We start from the raw sequence: 16,113 nt of genomic DNA, 5'->3' as shown, positions 1-16,113 counted from the left end.
TATGCTACTGTCCCTTGTTTACCTCCACATCCTCTCCTGCTACAAAAACAAAAGACAACCAAAATGAAAATGAAGCTGGAATTAAGATGAGAAAGTACAGGAGCAAGATAGAGTTGAGAGGCAGAGTATTATGTTGGGAAGACAAAGGATTTGAAGTTAAATCTGTGTTTTGATTCTGGCTCCAACCTTTGCTGTCTCCGGGATTGGGGCCATTTAGTTAACCTCCTCCTATTTCGGTTTCCTGATCTCTGAAATGGAAATAATATAGTAGTACCTACCGAATACAAAAAGACTGAAACAGTGTTTATTGCTGTTGTAGAGAAACATTAAGCTTCGGTTTAATTTTGATTGCAGGGCATTTGTTTATTAACAGATTTTTAGTGAACATATACTGCATTAGACGTTGGATATACAAAGGAGACCAGTAAGATACAATTCCTATCTTCAAAGGGCTCAAATTCTAATGATGCATTCTCAATTTGTATCTAAGTCTTTGATTGTGTAGAATAGCAAAGGTGTATTAAGTGGGTTAGTGGTAAAATTTTTAGCACTGTTGGGGCAGGAAATGGTCCTGCTTTTGACCAGAATGTAGAAGCTAAATTTCTAGCTTTAATGCCTCAGAAACTAGAGAGAGACATGGTCTTAAGGATTGTGAGGCTAGTCCATGCAAATGAATCCATTTAAAAATTTTGGGGTTTGAAAGTGGCACATTGATAAGTATTTGAGACAGCATCAAAAAAGAAGACTTTTCCTTGCCTTAATTTCAAATTAATTAAAATACATGTGTCATTTTTTCATGGCTTTTTTGTTGGTGTTGTTTATAAACATAACACATATTCATTAGAGAAAATTCATTATAAAATTGTAATAAAATTTTGAATTGTTGTCTTGGCAAAAGGAAATTAAAAGAAAACGGTATGTAAGAGGTTAATCTGTTCATAGAGTATATGCAGGTTAAAACAAACAATCTAATGGAATACTGAGTAAAGGATAAAATAAGAAATTTACAGAAAAGAAAGAGCAAATAGGAAAAATAGGAAAAGATGCTGACCCTTACTAGTGAATGTTGAAATACCATTTTTAGCTATTAGTTTGGCAGATATAATATCAATACCTGTGAGGATAGGAGAAAGCCAACACTCATGTATTTGTGATAGGAATGTGAATTACTTTTACCTTTTTGGAGTGAAATCTGGAGGTATCGGTTAAGGTAAATGCGTATGTGTGCGCGTGCCTTTGTGGGGATGGCAAGGAGGAAGTAAAAGGAGTAACAGCGAAGGGTTTAAAAGTGGTCGCAAAAAAAAAAAAAAAAAAAAAGTGGTCGCTGTGGCAAGAAAAGCAGCAAGGTGTGTGAGGCCTGCCCAGAGGCGTGCACACACACGCTGAGGGACCCTGTGCGGCGGCACGCGGGGGGCAGGCCTGCCCCGTAGCCTGAAGGGACTTCTGTAATAAAGGCGGGGGTGGGGGGGTGGGGGGTGGGGAAGCACTTGGCAAAGTAACTTGTATGGCATGACCCCGTTTTTTAATTAAAAATAAACCTACGTATTTGATTGTGATTATTTGTGTGAGCTGTAAAGGTATGGTAGACTGTACCCCAAAGACTGCTACCTCTGTTCAGCACAGGCAACTAGAATTCGCTGGTTGTTAGAGAGGGAGATTACCTTTATATTTGTTCGCTTCAAATGATATTTTTGGCATTTTTGAAAAGAAGAAAATTAAAAGATGAAAAGCAGCCAAAGTTAGGAGGAAGAAAAAAAGCCCTTGGAATCCTATTACTTGGATGTATAGATTTCTATTTCTTTCCATAAGTGGAAGGATACTATATATGTTCTTTTTAAATCTTTAAAAACACTGTCATTTATTATAGGTTCATAACAGATATATGGATATGCGTAAGTTTTATTTACTTTAGAAACCACCCAGACCACTTTAACACCTTTATTGAAGTGTAATTGACATAAAATTAACATATACGTATGTAAAGTATTTGATTAGTTTTGACATCTCTATATATTCATGAAGCCATTACAACCATCAAGATGATGAACATATTTATCACCTCAAAAAGTTTCTTCCTGTCTGTTTATAAATCCTTCTGCACTACCCTCACCCCAGTCCCCAGGCAAGCACTGATCTGCTTTTTGTCACTATAGATTAGTTTGCATTTTTTAGAACGTTAGGTAAATGAAATCAGAAAGCATAAACTGTTTTGTCTGGTTTCTTTCACTCATTAGGTATGTCCATATTGTTGCACATGTTAGTGGCTCATTTTTTAAAATTGCTGACACACTGTGGATGTAGCACAATTTGTTCACCTATTGGTGGACATTTGGGTTATTTCCAGTTTGAGGCTGTCACAAATAAAATTGCTGTGAACTTCCGTGTGTAAGACTTTGTATGGACATATGCCGTGATTTCTCTTGAGTAAATAACTAGGAGTGGAATGACTGGGTCATATGTAACTGTATATTTAATTTTTTTTAAGAAACTGCAAAACATTTTCCAAGTATTTGCACCATTTTATATCCCCACCAGCAATGTACAAGAATTTCAGGCTACCCTTTTTCTGGTAAATTTCATTTACAACTTTTCCAAAAATACGTTGTGCGTGTTATATGTGGGTCTGTTTCTGATTTCTCTATTTTTTTCATTGATCTAGTCATCTTTCTTGATGCCAATACCACACTGTCATGATGGCTGAGGCTCATAATAACTCTTGAAATCAGATAGTACTAAGTCCTTCAACTTTATTCTTCATTTTCAAAATTATTTTGGCCATTCTGGGTCCTTTGCTTTTCTATGTTAATTGTAGAATCAGTTTTTTTCTGCAATTTTTTTCTACAAAACCTGTTGGAATTTGATTGGGTTTGTGTTGAATCTACAGATAAAATTGATGTCTTGCAATATTGAGTCTTCTGACCCATGAACATGATATATTTTGACATGTAAGTCTGTCTTCTTTAATTCTCTCAGGAATATTTTGAAGTTTTTAATATACAGGGCTTTTATAATTTTGTCAGATTCGTATATCTGGATGGCTATTGTAAATGGCATTTTTTATTTCAAGTTTTTATTTTTTGTAACTAATATATTGGAATACAATAGACTTTTTCATCTCATATCCTGCAACCTTGCTAAAATTCACTTACTAGCTTTATTAGCATTTTTGTAGAGATTCCTTTGGATTTTCTTTGTAAATATGTCATTTCTGAAGAAAGACAGTTTTACTTCATTTCTAACTGGATGCACCTTTTCTTTCTTTTTCTTGACTTACTACGCTAGCTAGAACCTCCAGGACAATGTTGAAAGAAAGTGGTGAAAGTAAACATTCTTGTCTTTTCCTTGATCTCAGAAAGCTTTCAGTCTTTCACCATTAAGTGTGATACTAGCTGTAAGGGTTTGAATTCTCTGGTTGAAGAAGTTCTTTTTATATTCCTAGTTTGCTGAGAAATTTGTTATTTCAATCAGCAATACATGTTGGATTTTATCAGTTTTTTTCCTGCATTTCTTGAGACAATCATAGTTTTCTTTTTTTGTTTATTAATTACTTGATATTTGAATATTAAACCAACTTTGCTTTCCTGGGATAAAACTTGGTCATGAGGTAATTCTCTTTTCATGTATTGTTGAATTTGATTTGCCAAAATTTTTTTTAGGTTTTTTATTTTGCATCTAAGTTCATGAGTGATACTGGCATATCTTTTTATGGCAGTTTTCATATTTTGGGTATATGGTAATGCTGACCTCATAGAATGAATTGATAAGTAGTCCCCCTTCTTCAGTATTCTGGAAGAGTTTGTAGAATTGATACTGTTTCTTCCTCAAATGTTTGCTAGAATTAACCAGTGAAGCCATGAAAATATATGACCCACAATGAGGAGAAAAATAATCAAAACTGATTTATGACTGACATAGTTATTAAAATTACCATAGAAAATCATTAAATAACTTTTAAGTACATTTATTATAACTGCACTTCACATAATCAAAAAGTGGTGACACGGATTTGACATAATTAGAAAAACATAATTGATAGGACCAGTAGACAGAAAATTAGAGAGGCTATAGAAGGCTTAAACAACACAACCGACTTGACCTTATTAAACAGTCAAACAGCAGATACAGAAGTGCAAATGTCAAATTTGCCCAGATAGACCATATTGCGGGTCATAAAACAAGTCTTAATAAATGTCGAAGGATTCAAGTCAAAGCAGGTATATTTTCTGACCACAATGGAATTAAATTAGAAATCAGCAAGAAAAGTATCTCTGGAAAAATGCCTCAAATATTTAGAAACTAAATAATATACTTGTAAATAACCCAAGGGTCAAAGAAGAAATCAAAAGGGAAATTATCGATATAAAGTATGTTGAACCAAATGAAAACCCAAATCAAAATTTGTGGTTGTGTCCTTTTCCTGTTGCTGCTATCACAAATCAGCACAATTTGAGAGGTCAGAAGTCCAAAACTGGTTTCACTGACTGGTTTCACTTCTTGACTAAAATCAGGATATCAACAGATCTGTGTTTCTTCTGGAAGCTTTAGGAGAGAATCTGTTCTCTTTTTCCATGTTTCAGAGATACATGTATTCCTTGGCTTGGAGCCCCGTCCTCCGTCTTGAAAGCCAGCCGCATAGCATCTTCTTATCTCTTCAATTCTCCTGCCTCCTCCCACTTGTAAGGACCCTTTTGATCACATTGAATCCATTGGGTTAATCCACGATAATAGTCTCGTGTCAAGATCCCTTAACTTAATCACGTCTGCAAAGTCACTTTTGTCACGTCAGGTAGCATACTCACAAGGTCCAGGGATTGGGACGCGGATATCTTTGGCGGTACATTAGTCTCCCTACCACACTGCTAGGATAGTACTTGGGTGGCAGTTGACACCACTAAATGCCCATATTAGAAAAGAAAATGGTCTCAAATTATTGACCTCAGCTTCCATCTGAAGAAACTGTTAACTGAACAAATTATATAAGATGAATGAGGTCTGAGATCTAATGTAAAACATGGTGACTATAGTTTATAACACTGTATTGTATAACTGAAATTTGCTAAGAGAATAGATCTTAAGTGTTCTCACCAAGAAAAATAAATAAATATGTAAGATGATGGATGTGTTAATTAGTTGAGGGGAATCCTTTCACAATGTATGTGTATGCATATATTAAATCACGACGTACACTTTAACTACCTTATAATTTTATATATCAGTTATACCTCAGTAAAGCTGAAATTTTAAATGAAAAAAAGAAGAAAAGCAAAATTAAACCCAAAGGAAATGATAAAGATAATAGGGGAAATAAAAAATAGAAAACAGAGAAACAATAGGGAAAAAAAGAACCATAAAACTGAAAGGTAGTTACTGAGAACATCAATAAAATTAATAAACCTATGATTTGACTCTTACTGTGATGATGTTTAATGTTAAAACTGGAAGTAAAAACTTTTAAATTGTGTTATAGATGTATATTTTTGGCAGAATTTAAGTCTAGACTCATTATTTTGTTATACTTTTTGGTTTCCGTGCTAGGCCCTGGGGAGACTAGCTTATACTATTTAAGTTTCTGTGAAGCAGTCATAGAGCAGAAAGCCTATTTTGAACACGCACTGGGAGCATAATTACCAATCCATCAGTCCATATCAAATAGCAACACCTGTGAAGATGCTGGAAAAACACTGGCAGACTGAGACTCTAGTGTTTCTTTTCTTTGACATTTCTTAATGACCCAATCATTCTTACATATTTTATCACCATAATTGTTCTTTTCCAGTTTATTTACATCTCCATGGTAAAAACGTAATCCTTCTCTCACCTGGGTTTCTTCTTTGCTCTACCCCTGTTCCTTAAATAAATCATCACATTTTCCTAGATTCTCACAAGGATCTGTGGAAGAACAAAAGGACAGAATAATATCCCCAACTTCAAGAAACTCTAGACAAAATTCTTGAATATGATATAATCAGAATAATTTATTGCCAACCAACTTTTAGGATTTCAGAGCCGGGTGGGGAAAAAAAATAAAACATTGGGGCTGGGAGACAGGAATGAGAAAGGATTGGAACTGGGTGTTAAGAGTGGGACCTTGCACTCTTTACATTATTGGAACATTCTACTCGTTATGTACAACCCTGTGACAATACACTTGAGACCTTCCCTTACCAGTAGTAAAGTATCCTTTTTTTTTCCTTTTTAAGCATGTGCGTTTCGGGTGCACAGCATTATAGTTCTACAACTGTATACACTACAGAGCGATCACCACCACAAATCGAGTTACAGTCTGTCACTGTACAGTTGACCCCCTTCACTCGTTTTTCCCACCTCCTTTCCCCTTTGATGACCACTAACCTGTTCTCTGTATCTGCGAGTTTGTTTTTGTTTATTTGTTTTTTTGTGTGGTACGTGGGCCTCTCACTGTGTGGCCTCTCCCGTTGCGGAGCACAGGCTCCGGACGCGCAGGTTCAGCGGCCACGGCTCACGGGCCCAGCCGCTCCGCGGCACGTGGGATCCTCCCGGACCGGGGCACGAACCCGTGTCCCCTGCATCGGCAGGCGGACTCTCAACCACTGCGCCACCAGGGAAGCCCTCTGTGAGTTTGTTCTGATTTCATTTTGTTTGTTTATTTATTTTATATTCCAAACATATGAGTGAAATCATTAAATATTTGTCTTTTTCTGTCTGACTGTTTCACTTAGCATAATGCCTTCAGGGTCCATCCATGTTGTCACAAATGGTAGGATTTCATTATTTTTTATAGCTGGGTAGTATTCCGTTGTGTGTGTGTGTGTGTGTGTGCGCGCACACACACCCCACATCTTTTTCCATTCATCTGTAAGTGGACACTTAACGTTGTTTCCATACCATGACTGTTGTAAGTAATGCTGCATTGAACACAGGGGTGCATATATCTTCTTAAATTAGTGTTTCCACATTCTTCAGATAAATACCCAGAAGTGGAATAGCTTGGTTGTGTGGTAGCTCAATTCTTAATTTTTTGAGGAATCTCTATACTATATCTTACAGTAGCTGCAACAATTTACAGTCCCAACAACAGTGTACAAAGGTTCCCTTTTCTCCACATCCTCTCCAACATTTGTTATTTCTTGTCTTTTAGATAGTAACCATTCTAACAGGTGTGGTTGATATCTCATTGTGGTTTGGATTTGCATTTTCCTGATAATAACTGATGTTGAACATATTTCATGTGCCTGTTGGCAATCTGTATATTGTCTTTGGGAAAATGCCTGTTCAGATCCTCTGCCCATTTTTTAAATCAATTTGTTCGTTTTTTTCTGTTGAGTTGTATGAGTTCTTTATATATTTTGGATATTAATCTCTTATTGGATATATGATTTGCAAATATCTTCTCCCATTTAGTCAGTTGGCTTTTTCATTTTGATGATGGTTTCCCTTGCTGTGCAGGAGCTTTTTAGTTTGATTTAGTCCCATTTGTTTATTTTATTTTATTTTTTATTTTTCTAAAATAATGGGTTTATTGAGATGTAATTCACATACCATAAAATTCACATGTTTAAAGTGTACAATTTAGTGGATTATAGTACATTCACGAAGTTGTGCAATCATTACCACTGTCTACTTTCAGAATATTTTCATCGTGCAAAAAAGAAACCCTGTACCCACTACCCACTAGCAGTAAATCCCCATTCTCCTCCCTAGCCTCTGACAACCACTAATTTACTCTCTGTCTCTGTAGATTTTCCTATTCCGGACTATGTTAAACTTTTTGAAGTGTAAAAAAGAATTCTTTTTTTTTACCAACACCCACCCCCCGCCCCATTGCCCCCCTTGGTGTCCATACATTTGTTCTCTACATCTGTGTCTCAGTTTCTGCCCTGCAGACCGGTTCATCTGTACCATTTTCCTAGGTTCCACATATATGCGTTAATATACGATATTTGTTTTTCTCTTTCTGACTTACTTCACTCTGTATGACAGTCTCTAGATCCATCCACATCTCTACAAATGACCCAATTTCGTTCCTTTTTATGGCTGAGTAATATTCCATTGTGTGTGTGTGTGTGTGTGTGTGTGTGTGTGTGTGTGTGTGTGTGTATATATATATATACCACATCTTTTATACCCAGTCGTCTGTCGATGGGCATTTACATTGCTTCCATGACCTGGCTATTGTAAATAGTACTGCAGTGAACATTGGGGTGCATGTGTCTTTTTGAATTATGCTTTTCTCAGGGCATATGCCCAATAGTGGGGTTGCTGGGTCATACGGTAATTCTATTTTTAGTTTTTTAAGGAACCTCCATACTGTTCTCCATAGTGGCTGTATCAATTTACATTCCCACCAACAGTGTAAGAGTGTTCCCTTTTCTCCACACCCTCTCCAGCATTTGTTGTTTGTAGATTTTCTGATGGTGCCCATTCTGACTGGTGTGAGGTGATACCTCATTGTAGTTTTGATTTGCATTTCTCTAATAATTAGTGATGTTGAGCAGCTTTTCATGTGCTTCTTGGGCATCTGTATATCTTCTTTGGAGAAATGTCTATTTAGTTATTTTGCACATTTTTGGATTGGGTTGTTTGTTTTTTTAATATTGAGCTGCTTGAGCTGTTTATATATTTTGGAGATTAATCCTTTGTCAGTTGCTTCGTTTGCAGCTATTTTCTCTCATTCTGAGTGTTGTTTTTTTGTCTTGTTTATGGTTTCCTTTGCTGTGCAAAAGCTTTTAAGTTTCATGAGGTCCCATTTGTTTATTTTTGTTTTTATTTCCGTTACTCTAGGAGGTAGGTCAAAAAAGATCTTGCTGTGATTTATGTCAAAGAGTGTTGTTTTCCTGTAGGAGTTTTATAGTGTCTGGTCTTACATTTAGGTCTTTAATCCATTTTGAGTTTATTTTTGTGTATGGTGTTAGGGAGTGTTCTAATTTCATTCTTTTACATGTAGCTGTCCAGTTTTCCCAGCACCACTTATTGAAGAGACTGTCTTTTCTCCATTGTATATCCTTGCCTCCTTTGTTGTAGATTAGTTGACCATAGGTGCATGGGTTTATCTCTGGGCTTTCTATCTTGTTCCATTGATCTATGTTTCTGTTTTTGTGCCAGTACCATATTGTCCTGATTACTGTAGCTTTGTAGTTAGTATAGTCTGAAGTCAGGGAATCTGATTCCTCTAGCTCCGTTTTTTTCCCCTCAAGACTGCTTTGGCTATTCAGGGTCTTTTGTGTCTATATACAAATTTTAAGATTTTTTTGTTCTAGTCCTGTAAAAAATGCCATTGGTAATTTGATAGGGATTGCATTGAATCTGTAGATTACTTTGGGTGGTATAGTCATTTTCACAATATTGTTTCTTCCAATCCAAGAACATGGTCTATCTATCTCTCCATCTGTTGGTATCATCTTTAATTTCTTTCATCAGTGTCTTGTAGTTTTCTGCCTGCTTAGGTAGGTTTATCCCTAGGTATTTTATTCTTTTTGTTGCGATGATAAATGGGAGTGTTTCCTTAATTTCTCTTTCAGATTTTTCATAATTGGTGTATAGGAATATAAGAGATTTCTGTGCATTAATTTTGTGTCCTGCAACTTTACCAAATTCATCGATTAGCTCTAGTAGTTGTCTGGTGGCATCTTTAGGATTCTCTCCGTGTAGTATCATGTCATCTGCCAACTGACAGTTTTACTTCTTTTCCAATTTGTATTCCTTTTATTTCTTTTTCTTCTCCGATTGCCATGGCTAGGACTTCCAACACTGTTGAGTAATAGTGGTGAGAGTGGACATCCTTGTCTTGTTCCTGATCTTAGAGGAAATGTTTTCAGTTTTTCACCATTGAGAATGATGTTTGTTGTGGGTCTGTCATATATGGCCTTTATTATGTTGAGGTAGTTTCCCTCTGTGCCCACTTTCTGTAGAGTTTTTATCGTAAATGCATGTTGAATTTTGTCAAAAGCCTTTTCTGCATCTATTGAGATGATCGTATGGTTTTTATTCTTCAATTTGTTAATATGGTGTATCACATTGATTGATTTGCATATATTGAAGAATCCTTGCATCCCTGGGATAAATCCCACTTCATCATGGTGTATGATCCTTTTAATATGTTGTTGGATTCTGTTTGCTAGTATTGTGTTGAGGATTTTTGCATCTATATTCATCAGTGATATTGGTCTGTAATTTTCTTTTTTTGTAGTGTCTTTGTCTGGTTTTGGTATCAGGGTGATGGTAGCCTCATAGAATGAGTTTGGGAGTGTTCCTTCCTTTGCAATTTTTTGGAAGAGTTTGAGAAGGATGGGTGTTAGGTCTTCTCTGAATGTTTGATAGAATTCACCTGTGAAGCCATCTGGTCCTGGACTTTTGTTTGTTGGAAGATTTTTTTTTTTTTTTCCCTGCGGTACGCAGGCCTCTCACTGTTGTGGCCTCTCCCACTGCGGAGCACAGGCTCCGGACGCGCAGGTTCAGCGGCCACGGCTCACGGGCCCAGCCGCTCCGCGGCATGTGGGATCTTCCCGGACCAGGGCATGAACCTGTGTCCCCTGCATTGGCAGGCGGACTCTCAACTACTGCGCCACCAGGGAAGCCCTGTTGGAAGATTTTTAATCACAGTTTCAATTTCATTACTTGTGATTGGTCTGTTCATATTTTCTATTTCTTCCTGGTTCAGTCTTGGAAGGTTATTATACCTTTCTAAGAATTTTTCCATTTCTTCCAGGTTGTCCATTTTGTGGGCATAGAGTTGCTTGTAGTAGTCTCTTAGGATACTTTGCATTTCTGCAGTGTCTGTTGTAACTTCTCCTTCATTTCTAATTTCATTGATTTGAGTCCTCTCCCTCTTTTCCTTGATGAGTCTGGCTAATGGTTTATCAATTTCGTTTATCTTCTCAAAGAACCAGCTTTTAGTTTTATTGATCTTTGCTATTGTTTTCTTTGTTTCTATTTCATTTATTTCCGCTCTGATCTTTATGATTTCTTTCCTTCTGCTAACTTAGGGTTTTCTTTGTTCTTTCTCTAGTTCCTTTAGGTGTAAGGTTAGATTGTTTGAGATTTTTCTTGTTTCATGAGGTAGGCTTATATAGCTATAAACTTCCCTCTTAGAACTGCTTTTGCCACATCGCATAGATTTTGGAACATCGTTTTTTCATTGTCATTTATTTCTAGGTATTTTTTCATTTCCTCTTTGATTTCTTCAGTGATCTCTTGGTTATTTAGTAACGTATTGTTTAGCCTCCATGTGTTTGTGTTTTTAACCTTTTTTTCCCTGTAATTGATTTCTAATCTCATAGCATTGTGGTCAGAAAAGAATGCTTGATATGATTTCAGTTTTCTTAAATTTACTGAGGCTTGGACTTCCCTGGTGGCGAAGTGGTTAAGAATCCACCTGCCAATGCAGGGGACACGGGTTCAAGCCCTGGTCCGGGAAGATCCCACATGCCACAGAGCAGCTAGGCCCATGTGCCACAACGGCTGAGCCTGCACTCTAGAGCCCACGAGCCACAACTGCTGAGCCCGCATGCCTGGAGCCCGTGTTCCGCAGCAAGAGGATCCACCACAATGAGGAGCCTGCACACCGCAACGAAGAGTAGCCCCCACTGAACGCAACCAGTGAAAACCCACACGCAGCAACAGACCCAACACAGCCAAAAATAAATAAATAAATTTATTAAAAAGAAAAAAATTTACTGAGGCTTGATTTGTGACCCAAGATGTGATCTATCTTGGAGAATGTTCTGTGCACACTTGAGAAGAAAGTGTAATCTGCTGTTTTTGGATGGAATGTCCTATAGATATCAATTAAATCTATCTGAGCTATTGTGTCATTTAAAGCTTGTGTTTCCTTATTAATTTTCTGTCTGGATGATCTGTCCATTGGTGTAAGTGAGCTGTTAAAGTCCTCCACTATTATTGTGTTACTCTCGGTTTCCTCTTTTATAGCTGTTAGCAGTTGCCTTATGTATTGAGCTGCTCCTTTACTGGGTGCATATATATTTATAATTGTTATATCTTCTTCTTGGATTGATCCCTTGATCATTATATAGTGTCCTTTGTTGTCTCTTGTAACATTCTTTAAAGTCTGTTTTATGTGATATGAATATTGCTATCCCAGCTTTCTTTTGATTTCCATTTGCATGGAATATCTTTTTCCATCCCCTCACTTTCAGTCTGTATGTGTCCCTAGGTTTGAAGTGGGTCTCTTGTTGACAGCATATATATGGGTCTTGTTTTTGTATCCATTCAGCGAGCCTGCGTCTTTTGGTTGGAGCATCTTTAAGGTAATTATATGTATGTTCCTGTTAACCATTTTCTTAATTGTTTTGGGTTTGTTTTTGTAGGTTTTTTTCTTCTCTTGTGTTTCCCACTTAGAGAAGTTCCTTTAGCATTTGTTTTGGAGCTGGTTTGGTGGTGCTGAATTCTCTTAGCTTTTGCTTGTCTGTAAAGCTTTTGATTTCTCCAACAAATATGAATGAGATCCTTGCTGGGTAGAGTCATCTTGGTTGTTGGTTCTTCCCTTTCATCACTTTAAGTGTATCATGCCACTCTCTTCTGGCTTGTAGAGTTTCTGCTGAGAAATCAGCTGTTTAACCTTATGGGAGTTCCCTTGTATGTTATTTGTTGTTTTTCCCTTGCTGCTTTCAATAATTTTTCTTTTTCTTTAATTTTTGCCAATTTGATTACTATGTGTCTTGGCGTGTTTCTCCTTGGATTTATCCTGCCTGGGACTCTCTGCTCTTCCTGGACTTGGGTGGCTATTTCCTTTCCCATGTTAGGGAAGTTTTCGACTATAATCTCTTCAAATATTTTCTTGTGTCCTTTCTCTCTCTCTTCTCCTTCTGGGACCCCTATAATGCGAATGTTTTTGCGTTTAATGCTATCCCAGAGATCTCTTAGGCTGTCTTCATTTCTTTTCATTCTTTTTTCTTTATTCTGTTCTGTGGCAGTGAATTCCACCATTCTGTCTTCCAGGTCACTTATCCGTTCTTCTGCCTCAGTTATTATGCTATTGATTCCTTCTAGTGTATTTTTCATTTCAGTTATTGTATTGTTCATCTCTGTTTGTTTGTTCTGTAATTCTTCTAGATGTTTATTCTTTAATTCTTCTAGGTCTTTGTTAAACATTTCTTGCATTTCTCGATCTTTGCCTCCATTCTTTTTCCGAGGTCCTGGATCATCTTCACTATCATTATTCTGAATTCTTTTTCTGGAAGATTGCCTATCTCCACTTCATTTAGTTGTTTTTCTGGGGTTTTATCTTGTTCCTTCATCTGGTATATAGCCCTCTGCCTTTTCATCTTGTCTATCTTTCTGTGAATATGGTGTTTATTCCACAGGCTGCAGGATTGTAGTTTTTCTTGCTTCTGCTGTCTGCCCTCTGGTGGATGAAGCTATCTAAGAGCTCTGTGCAAGTTTCCTGATCCCGTTTGTTTATTAAAACCCAGTGATTAAACTTGTCTGTGTCCCAAATATTTTTCAGAATTTATATATTAGTCATTTCATAAAAAGAGCTCTGAGGGAAAACATTTTCCTGCCAATAATGTAAAAATTTGCAAAAATCTTGAAATCCTAGCATTGCTCTACTGTTGGAATTTACTTATTCTGTATTTTAAAGTAGTAGAAATTCAGTGTGCCTCTGAGAGTTGAATTCTTATGGAGAGTTGGGGAGGCTCCTTTAGGCATCTCTAAATTCAGGTAATTATGAATCTCATCCAGAGATTGTCACTTTTCCTGTGGTGCTTAATGCAAGACAAGGGGGAAAGAATTTGTCTTTGTCTTGGGCATGTTGGTAGTACCTCTTTTAACAGAGAGCTGCTGTCATTTGTTCAGTCAACAAATTTGAATGCCTATCCTGTGTAAGGAACTTTGCTTGGCACTATGGACGATGCCTTAAGGAATATTTTAAGTAGAAGAATAACCAATCAAATCAATTCTTTAGAGAGACCATAATTCAGGCAGTATTGCACATGATATGTCAAAATAAGAAAATGGAGGCAGTGAGTTGAGACTGTCTCTTGTTAACTCAGTGCAGTAGTAAGGGCCTAATTAAGGTATAGGCATTGGGAATGGACCAGAAAGGAAAGAACAAATCTGAGACAGTATGTTAAATTTACTTCCCTTCTTCTAGCTAACTTGGTATTAATTGTCCTTTAAATCTGGCAGTTGGTGTTTCTGTCTCTGTGTCTCTCCCTCCCTTGCGTCCTCCCGCCTACCTCTTCTTCTCCCTACTCTAACACACCAAAGGTTACTGCACCTCTCCATCAGTAATGGTAGGAGAGGGTTTGTATATCACAGTCTCACTGGACACTAGGTGTGTATCTGTATCCAGTTTTTTAAAGGACTGAGTATCTCCTAAAGAGGTGTGTGCTTTCTCTCAGCTCGTTTTGTGAATTATTGCTTTAAATCAAAACTTGAACCACTTCAACAGAGTAACAGTTCTTGCTGTGTAGGTAGCTAATTTTTAAAAAGCATGTTCTATGTGTTATGTTACCCATGGAAGAAATGTTTTGTTTAATGTTTTGGGGTTGGGTACATTTGATACAGTTTTGAAGGAAAAGTTTGTCTACATCTTTGGTTTTTTTGTTAAGAGGAAACTACTCCTGAGTTTGTGTTTCGTCTTAACAAATCCTCCAGAAAGTAGTCTTCCCCTTTTCCATGAATGGAAATTAGAGCTGAATTCATGCATATATGAAACAAAATGTTCATTTAAATGTACAGTTTCCTCAAACTCTCTATAACTCTTAAAAAGGATTCTTCTGTGGATGCAGAATTAATCAGAAGCATTTCAGAGAGATGCATATAAAATGGACTGGTTATATAAAATCAGAAGATTCATAAAAATTGAAAAGAGACCACCACATACCACATACATGAATACATGAATATACATATTCATCATAAGACTGTGAGGCAACAGCGAATTTAAACCCACCCATAGTTACCATAATCTGAGTTCCATACTTTGAGAAAATGATTTACCTTGGTAGGCCACAAAGGAAGAATAACAGTTGGTCTAATAATGCTTTATCGTTCCTTGTGGTCTGTGAAGGGAAGGCTAAAGACAAATTGGTTTGAGGTGTGTGTAACAAAGGAGATTTACAACGTATTTTTATGATGGTGCAGTAATTTTGAGAAGATGGTTAAATGTCTCCTTTTCCATGTTCCCTAGACCAGTGTGAGTGTTTATATTCTACTATTCTTCCAAAAAAGATTTGAACCTGCCCCAGAGAGATTAGTTGGTTTAGTCTCAATGAGATCTTTTATTTCTATAAGGAATCAGATTAGATGGTTCCCTTCAGCTTTGTGTTTATTCTCTTTGTGGGATCCTTTTAATATATTCTATTTGCTCTGTGATGTTTAAATTATCATTAAATTGTACATCCAAGTGTTGAAGGATTTTGTGGAATTTGTAAGCCAAATAAAATTTTAAAAATCCTTTGTAAGCTTCACTTTCCACCTAAAACTTCTGGTCCAATAGAATAATTCAATAAAAATTATGTTTCTGTGAATTCCCTGGCAGTCCAGTGGTTGGGACTAGGTGCTCTCACTGCTGGGGCCCCAGGTTCGATCCCTGGGCTGGGAACTAAGATCCGGCAAGCTGTGTGGCATGGCCAAAAAGAAAAACAAAATTATCTGTTTCTTCCTTAATTTTCACCCCAGCAGTGTGAAAGGGTTAGGCCAACAGTGCTGATGTGAGGTGAGAGCTGAACGTTGTAGCAGTGCTGCCTACCTAATGAAATCTCAACCAAAGTATCCTTTTGTTGTCTAGAAAGCTTTTTTATCTGTTTATTTGTTTGTTTGTTTATTTATTTAATTCTTTTGGCTGCTCCGGTTGCGGCACACAGGATCTTTGCTGCGGCATGTGGACTCTTAGTTGAGGCATGCATGTGGGATCTAGTGCCCCGACCAGGGGTCAAAACTGGGCCCCCTGCATTGGGAATGTGAGTCTTACCCACTGGACCACCAGGGAAGTGCCTAGAAAGCTTTTTAAAACAGAATCTGGGGACTTCCCTGGTTGCACAGTGATTAAGAATCCGCCTGCCAATACAGGGGACATGGGTTCCATCCCTAGTCCAGGAAGTTCCCACATGCCACACAGCAACTAAGCCCATGCGCCATAACTACTGAGCCTGCGCTCTAGAGCCCATGAGC

General features: G+C 37.3%; 1 protein-coding gene across 8 annotated transcripts in view; it reads left to right on the top strand.

Annotated features, from left to right (window-relative positions):
- Window positions 1–16,113, top strand: part of EIF4G3 (eukaryotic translation initiation factor 4 gamma 3) — a 370,135-nt gene that overhangs the window by 261,492 nt on the left and 92,530 nt on the right. The window lies entirely within an intron of this gene.

The sequence above is a fragment of the Phocoena phocoena genome, chromosome 1 (assembly GCF_963924675.1).
Source record: "Phocoena phocoena chromosome 1, mPhoPho1.1, whole genome shotgun sequence".
NCBI classification, from domain to species: Eukaryota; Metazoa; Chordata; class Mammalia; order Artiodactyla; family Phocoenidae; genus Phocoena; species Phocoena phocoena.
This window is presented reverse-complemented; position numbering and strand designations above follow the sequence as displayed.